We start from the raw sequence: 12,661 nt of genomic DNA, 5'->3' as shown, positions 1-12,661 counted from the left end.
AAAAAAAAATGGCAATGATATAGTAATTATTTCTGGAGATTTTAATTTGGTGATGAATCCCGACAAGGAGACCAAAGGTTATTTAAATATAAACAATTCTAAATCGAGAGATAAAGTTTTACATCTATGTACAGAATTCAATCTAGATGACGTGTGGAGGGAACTTAATATTGAGAAAAAAGAATTCACATGGAGAACTTATAATGGTAATAAACAAGGACGGTTAGATTTCATTCTTGTAACTGATACCTTTCTAACACAAATAGGAGAAGCTTATATTGAAACAGGTTATAGGACTGACCATTCAATGGTTGTTTTTAAATTTATACACTCAAAACCAAATAAAAGAAAAACATTCTGGAAATTTAATAACTCATTATTGAAGGATAAAGAATATGTAGGCCTACAGACTGTAAAACAAGTAATAGAAAATGTCAAAACACAATATACTGAAACAAGAACTGATCAAGATTATAATACAACTAACACCGACTTTCCAGGTTTATCTATTAATGATCAACTGTTTTTGGAAGTGCTACTTATGGAAATACGAGGCAAACCTATTTCTTACACTAGCTATATGAAAAAGCTACCAAATCAATCAAAAAGCGGACTAATAGAAGAAATAACAAAATTAGACAAAGAGCATAACATAGAATTAATATCAGTACTTAAATATATAATATGAATAAACAAGAAACAGTCACACAGGTTTGGGAGAAAATTCATGGTTTATTTTGAGGTGGGAATACACAAACGTATTCTTTGCATTCGTTGAATGCACACACTAATTTGAAAACACCAATTAATAACCATGTATTCCTATTCAAACTACAACTACTACTAAACTAACAACAACATACATTTTAACAACAAGGTGAAGAGGGTGGGACGGTGGGAGAAAAAGTTAATTTTACGCTGCTGTGTTGGGAAATTCAAATGGAAGTGACTATCCCAAAGACCCGCACAGATTTCCAAACACAGACTGCTATCTGATTGGTCAAATCCCTGGTTATTTTCCCCTCTTGTGGAAAGACAGAGACGTGCCGAACGCCTCCCAACATCAGTCAGTGCGCCGCTATTGGTCAGCCAGTATCAGCTGACCTCTAGCTTGACTGGTCCCTAATACACAGCGGAAACTTTTCCTTAAAATTTCCGCTAGCTTCCTACAGTCATACGAGGCGCCGTCATTGGTCAATCGCTGTCAGCTGACCTCTCGCTGCCTGTCTAACATTGCCTTAGGAAACATAGCCCGAAGGCCCTATTACACTGGTTACCGATGGAAAACAATTGAGCGATATTTTTATAATGCAATGAAAACCTGGCAAGTTTAAAACCCTGCTATTAATAACATATTACAAAAACGTATATGCAATAATACTTACCAGAATTACTGTAGAAGAAAAACGTACTGAATTTAGAAAGATTAGAGACAAAACGCTATAGGGGCAAATAATGAGATCTCGTAGTAAATGGATAGATGAAGGAGAAAAACCGACTAAATATTTTTGTAATATGAAAAATCGTAACTATATAAGCAAAGCTATGCCAAATGTATTCAAATCAAATGGTCTGTTAACTGAAACTGATACTGAAATTACGAAAGAAGTAAACCTGTTTTATGAAAATCTTTATAAATCCAGACCTATTAATGATGATAATTTAGAAGAAATATTGAACTTTTTACATATACCAAAACTTACTGAACAACAAAAGAATAATAACCTGGAAGGTTTGCTTAAAGAAGATGAAATACTATCTTGCTTAAAAAATATGACAAATAATAAACGTCCAGGGTCCGATGGGTTCACAGCAGAATTCTTTAAAAAGATTTGGACATATATAGGTAGGAATCTTACTAAAGCAATAACTTATAGTTGTTATATAGGTGAACTCTCATCAACCCCAAAAGACGGCGTTATAACTTGTATTCCCAAAAAGGACAAAAATAAACAATATTTAAAAAATTGGAGACCTATATCTTTGCTAAATGTCTAATATAAAATTGCATCAAGTTGAATAGCCAATAGAATTAAAACTGTTTTACCTTGCTTAATAAATGAAGACCAAACGGGCTTTATATCTGAAAGATACATCCGTGAAAACATTAGAAATCTCTATGACTTGTTCCATTATACAGAAAAGAATAAAATTCCAGGCATTCTTTTATTAACTGGTTTTGAGAAAGCATTTGATTTTGTTGCCTGGCCTTTCATTCTCAAGACCTTCAATTTTTTTAATTTCGGAGATTCTATTACAAAATGGATTGAAACGTTTTATTTTGATATTAAATCTTGTGTAATTGTAAATGGACAAACAACTGAATGGTTCAAAATATCTAGAGGATGTAGACAAGGAGACCCATTATCACCATATATTTTCGTATTCTGTGCAGAAAATTTAGCTTTATTAATAAGAACAAATAATCATATTAAAGGGATTTCAATTGGAAATCAAGAGTTTCTTATATCACAATACGCAGATGACAATTACGTTAGATGCAACAGAACAGACTTTACGATACTGCTTTCCAATTTTTAAAATTCTATGCAAATGCCTCCGGCCTTCGTGCAAAAATAGACGAAACTAAGATTATATGGTTTGGTAATCGTAAAAATAGCACCGAAATACTCTGTCCTGATCTAAAATTGACTTGGATAAAGGAATCTTCACTTTACTGGGAGTTGATTTTTCAACTAATCTTACAGATATGGTAACTGTTAATTACAATAAGAAAATCTTATTGATACAGTGGTCTAAAAGACTATTAACTCCATTTGGTATAACAGTAGTTAACCATTTAATTTTAACATTGCCTAACTCGACAGACCAAACTATCAACGAATTAAACCATTTATTTTTTTTAATTTATTTGGAATGGTTCTATTGATAGAATAAAGCGCAACATAATAACTAAACAATATGAAGAAGGAGGACTCATGGTGTTTAAAATACATTATTTTATAAATGCATTAAAAGTGTCATGGTTTCGGAGATATATACATAAAGAATCAAAATGGACATGTGCTCTAAAACTGACATATCCAAATTTGCATAACGTTAATTTTGGAACGGAATTTGTAAAACAATTTTTAAAATATTAGATAATAAATTTTGGGATGACACATTTCAGGCATGGGCTATCTTTTAAATAAAATACAAATAACGCCATGGATAGATATTTTACATCACCCTATATGGTATAACGAAGGTGTGAATGTCGGAGGCAAACATGTATTCTATATAAAATGGTTTGAAAAAGGAATTGTCTTCATATATGATCTAACTGATAATGAAGGTAAGATACAAAATGTAGACTACATACACAATATACTACAGGACACAAATGTTATTGAAATACAAGAATGTTTAAATGCTGTAAGGGACTTAATAAATAAATATGTTTTCGATAAGTATAACTGTAATATACAAAGACCACCAATACCTATCCTGACAAAAATATGTTACAAGACAAGAAAGGTTGTCAGAGAATTTATAACATTCTTTCAAAAACCAACTGCAAACCAAACTCACAAAAGAAATGGATTAATGAACTTTTTCTTACAAATTCGTTTAATTGGAAAAACGCATATTATAGTCTTTACCATAAAATAACTATGGACACGAATTTGAAGTGGTTACAATATAGACTAGAACACCGAATACTGTCTACAAACACATTTCTCTGTAAAATAAAAATTCAACAAGATAATAAATGCTCATTCTGTAAATCTGCTCCAGAAATTCTTATTCATTTGTTTTGGTTCTGTCCATTAATACAAACATTTTGGCAAAACCTACAGGATTGCTAAAAAAGAAAGAAAAAGAAGATTGTACTCATATTACACATCTTCATTTAACAGTTACAGAACTGATACAATATTTTAAATACATGATAATCATAGGGCAGATGATATATTAAATTTAATTATATTATTTGCAAAGCAGTATATATATATATATATATATATATATATATATATATATATATATATATATATATATATATATATATAGGATGAAGTATATCGGGGTAGTACCAAATGCACAATCGTTTAACTAAAAATTAATTATAATACTGAAAAGTTTCTTGCATTTCGCAATTGTGACTGGACCAAATTTGATCAACGGTGGTCGATCTACAAACATTTCATTAAATATTTGTTGTTTTGGTTAAAAAGACGAGACTGGGTTAATATTTTTAAACATATCAAACAAGAATCAACTTGCATTAATACAGAGAAAATGCTTTCATTATTTACAAATATCTTTCCCTTACTCACACTCTCTCTCTCTTTCCTTTCGTCTAATTTTTATGCAAGTATATATTTATTAATCTAATTAAAATTAGCTCCACTATTAGTCATTTCTGTAAAATATTGTCAGTACAGTAAAATAATTTTACATTACGATACTGATACTGACACAATGTTACGGTACTAAAACATTATTACATAATGACTGACATAATGGGTAACATAAAGTACAAAATAGATATTTATATTTGTAATTTTCTATAAAAGTATACCAAATTAGACAAAAATAACTCAAAACTATCATATAAAATAGTTACAAACATTTAAAAATTATATCATTTGCCATTCTAACATAATGACAATATTGAGCTTAGTGGGTAGAGCGCGATGTCGTCTATGATATGGGGTGGATGGTATTATTATCGTTTCAACCAGTGCCCAACGATTCATAGATCGATTTTTATGCTTCTGGAAGTCATTCTTCTCTTCCAAGCGTGACGTCATTTGTCATCGTTACAGAAGTATGTATTGAAATTAGTGGGCAGAGGGCAGTAGTGTGTAGGATATGAAGTCGGTTGTTTTATTCTCATCCCAACCAGTGCCTAACGTTTCTTAAATAGTTGGTTAAGCTGCGGGGAGCCAAACTTATCTTCCATGCATGTAACTAATGATGATGTCATTTATGATTGTAGCATTATGATAATATTGAGCTTAGTTGGTTGAGCACTATGCCTGGTAAAATATGAAATCGTTGGTTTTATTTTCGTCTCCACCAGTGCCCAACAATTTTTTAGATAGTTGTTTATGCTGTGTGGGGTCAAACTGCGCTTCTGAGCGTCTAACAATTGTATGACTATATTTGTCATTGTAACATCATAATGGCAAAGATTATTTGTAATCAATGCAAAAATGGTAGTGATTTGTTTGCAACCCTATATAGCCGTTTAGCTCAATGCTAATATAAATAAATGTTGTTCAGATTCGGGCATTTTCTTTAATTCGTCCAAAAACGCAGCTGCCCCCCCCCCCCCCCCCCCCCCCAAGTTATGTAAAACGACAGAGATGCGCCCAGTAGTTTGTGTTGCACCCATTGTGAGCTGCTCCACGAAAGGTTCCGGTCACGTGACAGTAATTCTTTACTCAATCATCTCCCAACTTCTTCTTGCAGATGTGACAATGAGTTGCTTTTTTGAAGCTTTGCCAAACCCTTCCCGTAATATGCACTGGCTCGCAACGTTTAAATCGACGCTCTATATCCTCTGGACGATGCATTCCACAAATTTATCTGCTGCATCGGATCCTCTGTACACGACTGGCAGTTTACAGTGTTCTTGCGTTAGACCTACCACTTTGTAAGAAAATCCACAAGGGACGTGATTGATAATTTGCTCAGTGTAGGAAGAGGTTGGGTTTTTCTCACATCTCGAAATTGGAACTTGAAAACATTCCAAGTCAGCATAGATTATGTTTGTCACTTTCAGCTGTCTCTTGGTATCTTTGTAAAAGAGCCACTTGTCCTCTTCCTTGGGGAATTCCACCTTTTGAGGGCCATGTATCTGACATAAAGGCATATGGTCTTTGTGCAGTCGCTCTTTCGTGAATCCATGGAGACAGTAAGGACAGTAGAATGTTTTACCGTTGTGGTTCGTTCTATCACCTAAAAGGTGACTCAGGTCCTTGATCCAGCAATAATGTGATTTTTTACTGTCAGAAATCATCAGCATTTCCCTTGTCATAACCAAACACGTTGATGGAAATGTTGTTCTGTGTCTCAAACTTGGGAAAGTCCACCATCTTGACTGGAAAGATGATCCCTTTCAAGTCTAGTTGACTAACGTGTTGAGTATACTTAGTCACCCACTCTGCATCTCGTTTAACTGGGTGTAATGCCGCCATGACCGACCACATGAAGCATTTCAAGTCTAGTTGACTAACGTGTTGAGTATACTTAGTCACCCACTCTGCATCTCGTTTAACTGGGTGTAATGCCGCCATGACCGACCACATGAAGCATTTCTGATCTCTGTTCTTGACATTGATGATGGCGTGCTTGGATCTGAGCTAGATGGGGAGAGGAATATCGCTTGATCCTCCCTTGATTGGTCAATAGTGAGCCATGTGGATAGTAACATTGAGAACTTTGTCCACAGTCCAATTGCTGCCCTGTCCCTGGTATTCAATGAAGGTATTCGATAAATTTTTAGATAGCCGTGGGTACCAAACTGCGCTTACAACTTCTAACAATTGCAGGACTATATTTGTCATTGTAACATAATCATAACAGCAAACATTATTTGTAATCGATGTAAAAATGGTAGTGACTCGTTTGTAACCCTATATAGCCATTTGGCATAAGGCCAATATGAATAAAGTAAAGTTTTTTTATTTAACGACGCCACTAGAGCACATTGATTTTTTTTTTTATCTTATAATCGGCTATTGGACGTCAAACATATGGTCATTCTGACACTGTTTTTAAGAGGAAACCCGCTGTCTCCACATAGGCTACTCTTTTACGACAGGCAGCAAGGGATCTTTTATTTGCGCTTCCCACAGGCAGGATAGCACAAACCATGGTAAGGCCAATATGAATAAATGCTGTTGTTCAGATTCGGGCATTTTCGTTTAATTCAGCCAAAACGCAGCCTGCCCCACCCAACCCTTACAAATCTTGTAACATGTGAAGTCTATTATATGATTTTGTTCTGGTCCCAACCAGCGTTTAAGCTGTGGAGAGCCAAACTTACCTTACAATCATGTAACAATTGCTTGACGTCATTTGTCATTGTAACATAATGATAATATTTAGCTTCGTGGGTTGAGCGCTATGCCTGGTAAGATATGAAATGGATGGTTTTATTTTTTTCCCCACCAGTGCCCAACAATTATTAAATAGGCGTTTATGCTGCGGGGAGTCAAACTGGGCTTCTAAGCGTGTAACAATTGCATGACTGTATTTGTCATTGTAACAATCATAATGACAAAAATAACTTGTGATTCGTTTTCAAACCCTATATAGCCGTTTGGCTTAATGCTAATATGAATAAATGTTGTTGTTTAGATTCGGGCATTTTCGTTTAATTCGGACAAAAAGAAGCCCCCCCCCCCCCCCCCCCCCCCCACACACAAATTGGAAACCGTACGCCCATGGAGCACGATGTCGTGTAGGTTATGAAGTCGATGGTTTTATTATCACCCCAACCAGTGCCCAAACATTCTTAGATTGTTGTTTGTGATGTGGGTAGGCAAACTTCGCTCCAAAGAGTCTATGGTTTTATTCTTGTCCCAACCAGTGTTTAAGCTGTGGGGAGCCAAACCTACCTTCCAATCATGTAACAATTGCGTGACGTCATTCGTCATTGTAACATAATGCTAATATTGAGCTTCGTGGGTTGAGCGCTATGCCTGGTAACATATGAAGTGCCTATTAACGATTAAGCTGCTGGGAGCCAGACTTACCTTTAATGCATGTCACTGTTGAGTGATGTCATTTGTGATTGTAGCATTATAATAATATTGAGCTTTGTAGGTTGAGCACTATGCCTAGTATTATGTGAAGTAGATGGTTTTATTTTTGTCTCCACCAGTGCGCAACAGTTTTTAGATAGCTGTGGGGAGCCAAACTGTGTTTACAAACGTGTAATAACTAAACATTTGTCACTGTAACGTAATCAACAATGGCAAAAAGTAGTTGTCATCGATGTAAAAATGGAAGTGATTTGTTTGCAACCCTATATAGCCGTTTGGCTTAATGCTAATATGAATAAATGTTATTCAGATTCGGCCATTTTCTTTTAATTCGGCCAAAAAGCAGTCTGCCCCCACCCCACCCCCGAAAAAACCCACACAAAAAAACCCCAAAAACAAATTGAAGCCCGTACGCCTATGGAGCGCGAGGTCATGTAGGTTATGAAGTTGATGGTTTTATTCTCATCCTAACCAGAGACTTACGATTCTTAAATCGTTGATTAAGCTGCTGAGAGCCAAAGTTACCTCCCATGCATGTAACTATTGAGTGATGTCATTTGTGATGACAGTAGAAGAATGATATATTGAGCTTAGTGGGTTGAGCGCTGGTAAGATATAAAGTAGATGGTTTTATTTTCGTCCCCACCAGTGCCCAACAGTTATTAGATAGGCGTTTATGTTGTGGGGAGCCAAACTGCCCTTCAAATCGTCTTATAATTATGCCATTTGCCATTGTAATATAAATGCGATGTGGTCTATGTTATGGAGTCGATGGTTTTATTATCGTTCCAACCAGTGCTCAACGATTTGTAGGACCTAGATTGATTTGTATGCGTTTGGAAGTCATTCCTCGCTTCCAAGTGTCTAACAATAGCGTGACGTCATTTATCATTGTTACATAAGTGTAATATTGAAAGTGGGTAGGATATTTAAGTCTATGGTTTTATTATCGTCCCAGCCAGTGACCAACGATTCTGAAATCGTTGATTAAGCTGAGGGGAGCCAAATTTACCTTCCATGCATGTAACTATTGAGTGATATCATGTCATTGTAGCATGATAAGTACATATACAGGGCCGTAGCTGGCGGGGGGGGGGGGGGGGGGGGGGGATCCGGAAAGCCTTATACAAACTTAAAGAAAATTCTCTTCTTAACTGTTTAAGGAGTTTTAGACTATTACCTACTCAGTTGCCCCCCCCCCCCAACAAAAAATCCTAGCTACGGCCCTGATATATGATTTTATTTTCGTCCCCACCAGTGCGAAACAATTTTTAGATAGCTGTGGGGAGCCAAACTACTTACAAACGTGTAATAAGAAGAAATGTTTTATTTAACGACGCACTCAACACATTTTATTTACGGTTATATGGCGTCAGACATATGGTTAAGGACAACACAGATTTTGAGAGGAAACCCGCTGTCGCCACTACATGGGCTACTCTTCCGATTAGCAGCAAGGGATCTTTTATTTGCGCTTCCCACAGGCAGGATAGCACAAACCATGGCCTTTGTTGAACCAGTTATGGATCACTGGTCGGTGCAAGTGGTTTACACCTACCCATTGAGCCTTGCGGAGCACTCACTCAGGGTTTGGAGTCAGTCTCTGGATTAAAAATACCATGCCTCGACTGGGATCCGAACCCAGTACCTACCAGCCTATAGACCGATGGCCTGCCACGACGCCGGTAAAAGTGTAATAATTGCATGACTGTATGTATATTTGTCATTTTAACATGATCATAATGGCAAAATTTAGTTGTAATCGATGTAAAAATGGTAGGGACTCGTTTCCAACCCTATATAGCCATTTGGCGTATTGCCGATATGAATAAATGTTCAGATTCTGGCATTTTCGTTTAAATCGGTCACCCCCCCCCCCCCCCCCCCCCATTTTTTTTTTTTTTTTTTAAATCGAAGCCCGTGGAGCCTATGGAGCGCAGTCATGTAGATTATGAAACCGATTGTTTTATCATCATCCCAAACAGTGCCAACGATTCTTAAATCGTTGATTAAGCTGCGGGGAGCCAAACTTACCTTCCATGCATTAACTATTGGGTGATGCCATTTGTTATTACAGTAGCATAATGATAATATTGAGCTTAGTGGGTTGAGCGCTATGCCTGGTAAGATATAAAGTAGATGGTTTTATTCTCGTCACAGCCAGTGCCCAACAATTTTTAGATAGTCGTTTATGCTGTGTGGAGCCAAAGTGCGCTTCTAAGCGTCAAACAAGTGCATGACTATTTTTGTCATTGTAACATAATCATAATGGCAAACATTAGTTGTAATCGATGTAAAAATAGTAGTGATTCGTTTACAACCCTATATAGCCGTTTGGCGTAATGCTAATATGAATACATGTTGTTCAGATTCGGGCATTTTTGTTCAATTCGTTCAAAGAGCAGCATGCCCCCACCCCCTACCCCCTACCCCCATGAACTGTAGCCCGTACGACTATGAAGCGCGATGTCATGTAGGTTATGAAATTAATGAAGTCAATGATTTTATTATCATCCCAACCAGTGCCCCCCCCCCCCCCCCCCCACCCCCAAATTGGAGCACGATGTCGTGTAGATTATGAAGTCGATGGTTTTATTATCATCCCAACCAGTGCCCAAAAATTCTTAGATTGTTGTTTGTGATGTGGGTAGGCAAACTTCGCTTCAAAGAGTCTATGGTTTTATTCTTGTCCCAACCAGTGTTTAAGCTGTGGGGAGCCAAACCCACCTTCCAATCATGTAACAATTGCGTGACGTCATTCGTCATTGTAACATAATGCTAATATTGAGCTTCTGGGTTGAGCGCTATGCCTGCTAACATATGAAGTTGATGGTTTTATTTTCGTCCTCACCAGTGCCCTACAATTATTAGATATGTATTTGTGCTGTCGGGAGACAAACTGCGCTTCAAATCGTCTAACAATGATGTCGTTAGTGGTTTAACATAATGATATTTAGCTTAGTGGGAAGAGCGCGATGTCTTCTATAATATGGAGTCGATGGTTACATTATGGTTCCAACCAGTGCCAAACGATTTGTAGATTGAATTTTATGTTTTTGGAAGTCATTCTTCGCTTCCAAGCGTCTAATAATTGCGTGACGTCATTTGCCATTGCTACACAAGTGTGATATTGAAATTAGTGGGTAGAGGGCATTGGCGTGTAGGATGTTGAGTCTGTGGTTTTATTATCATCCCAACCAGTGCCTAACGATTCTTAAATCGTTGATTAAGCTGGGGGGTTTTATGAACTAGATGGTTTTATTTCGGTCTCCACCAGTGCACAACCTTTTTTAGATAGCTGTGCGGAGCCAAACTGTATTTAGAAACGTGTAATAACTAAACATTTCTCTCCGTGACGTAATCACAATGGCAAATAATAGTTGTAATAGATGTGAAAATGGTAGTGATTTGTTTGCAACTTTATATAGCCGTTTGGCTTACTGCTAATAATAATAAATGTTGTTCAGATTCCGGCATTTTCATTTAATTCGGCCAAAAAGCCGTCTGCCCCTCCCCCCCAAAAAACAAAAGAAAAAACAAACCCAACAAAAAATTGAAGCCAGTAAGCCTATGGAGTGCAAGGTCATGTAGTCGATAGTTTTATTCTCATCCTAACCATTCTTAAATCGTTGATTAAGCTGCTGGGAGCCAACGTTACCTTCCATGCATGTAACTATTGAGTGAAGTCATTTGTAATTACAGTAGCATGATGATAAAATTGAGCTTAGTGGGTTGAGCCTGACAAGATATAAAGTAGATGGTTTTATTCTCGTCACAACCAGTACCCAAATATTCTTAAATCGTTGTTTTGTGCTGTGGCTAAACAAACTTGGCTTCAAAAAGTCAACAATTGTGTGATGTCATTTGTCATTGTAACATAATCATAATGACAACATTAAATGCAGTGTTTCGAGTGCATTGTCATATAAGATGTGAAGTCTATGGTTTTATTCTTGTCCCAGCCAGTGTCCAACGATTCTTAAATCGTTGTTTAAGATGTGGGGAGCCAAACTTACCTCCCAAGCATATAACAATTGCATGACGTCATTTGTCACTAACATAATGATAATATTGAGCTTAGTGGGTTGAGCGCTGTGCCTGGTAAGATATAAATGGATGGCTTTATTTTCGTTTTAGACTATTAACTACTCAGTTGCCCCCCACAAACAAAAAATCCTAGCTACGGCCCTGCATAGGTGTTTATGCTTTGGGCATGGGCGGATCCAAGGGGGGGACCAGGGGGACGCGTCCCCCCAAAAAATTGTTCAAGTGCCCTCAAAATGTCCAAGTGCCCTTTTTGTTTGTAGATTTTTTTTTTTTTAAGTAAACAATAATTATATTGTAGATAAATGAAATCAAGATTTTCGTGTACATGCGCAAGCTTGCAGATATGTGTCTGTGTTATTGAGTCTCAATGGGGCCCCATTGAGGTTCTAACGCGAGTGACGCCAATTTACTTCATTATTGCTAGTATATTATGACGTAGAACTGTAGGAATTCATATTAATTGTAAATATCAAAACTTGTAGTAAGGTGCCCTTTTGACGAGTCAATGTGCCCTTCTTTTTTGGTCCCCCCCCCCCCCCCCCCCCCCTAAAAATATTTCCTGGATCCGCCCATGTTGGGGAGCGAAATTGCGCTTCAATTTGTCTAACAATGATGTCATTTGTTGTTTAAGAATATTCAACTTACTGGGAAAAGTGCGATGTCCTCTATGATATGGAGTCAATGGAAAAAAATGTTTTATTTAAAGACGCACTCAACACATTTTATTTACGGTTATATGGCGTCAGACATATGGTTACGGACCACACAGATTTTGAGAGGAAACCCGCTGTCGCCACTTCATGGGCTACTCTTTCCGATTAGCAGCAAGGGATCTTTTATTTGCGCTTCCCACAGGCAAGATAGCACAAATCATGGCCTTTGTTGAACCA

This window comes from Gigantopelta aegis, chromosome 8 (assembly GCF_016097555.1).
Source record: "Gigantopelta aegis isolate Gae_Host chromosome 8, Gae_host_genome, whole genome shotgun sequence".
NCBI lineage: Eukaryota > Metazoa > Mollusca > Gastropoda > Neomphalida > Peltospiridae > Gigantopelta > Gigantopelta aegis.
The sequence above is the reverse complement of the archived record's forward strand: the minus strand, read 5'-3'. Positions refer to the sequence as shown.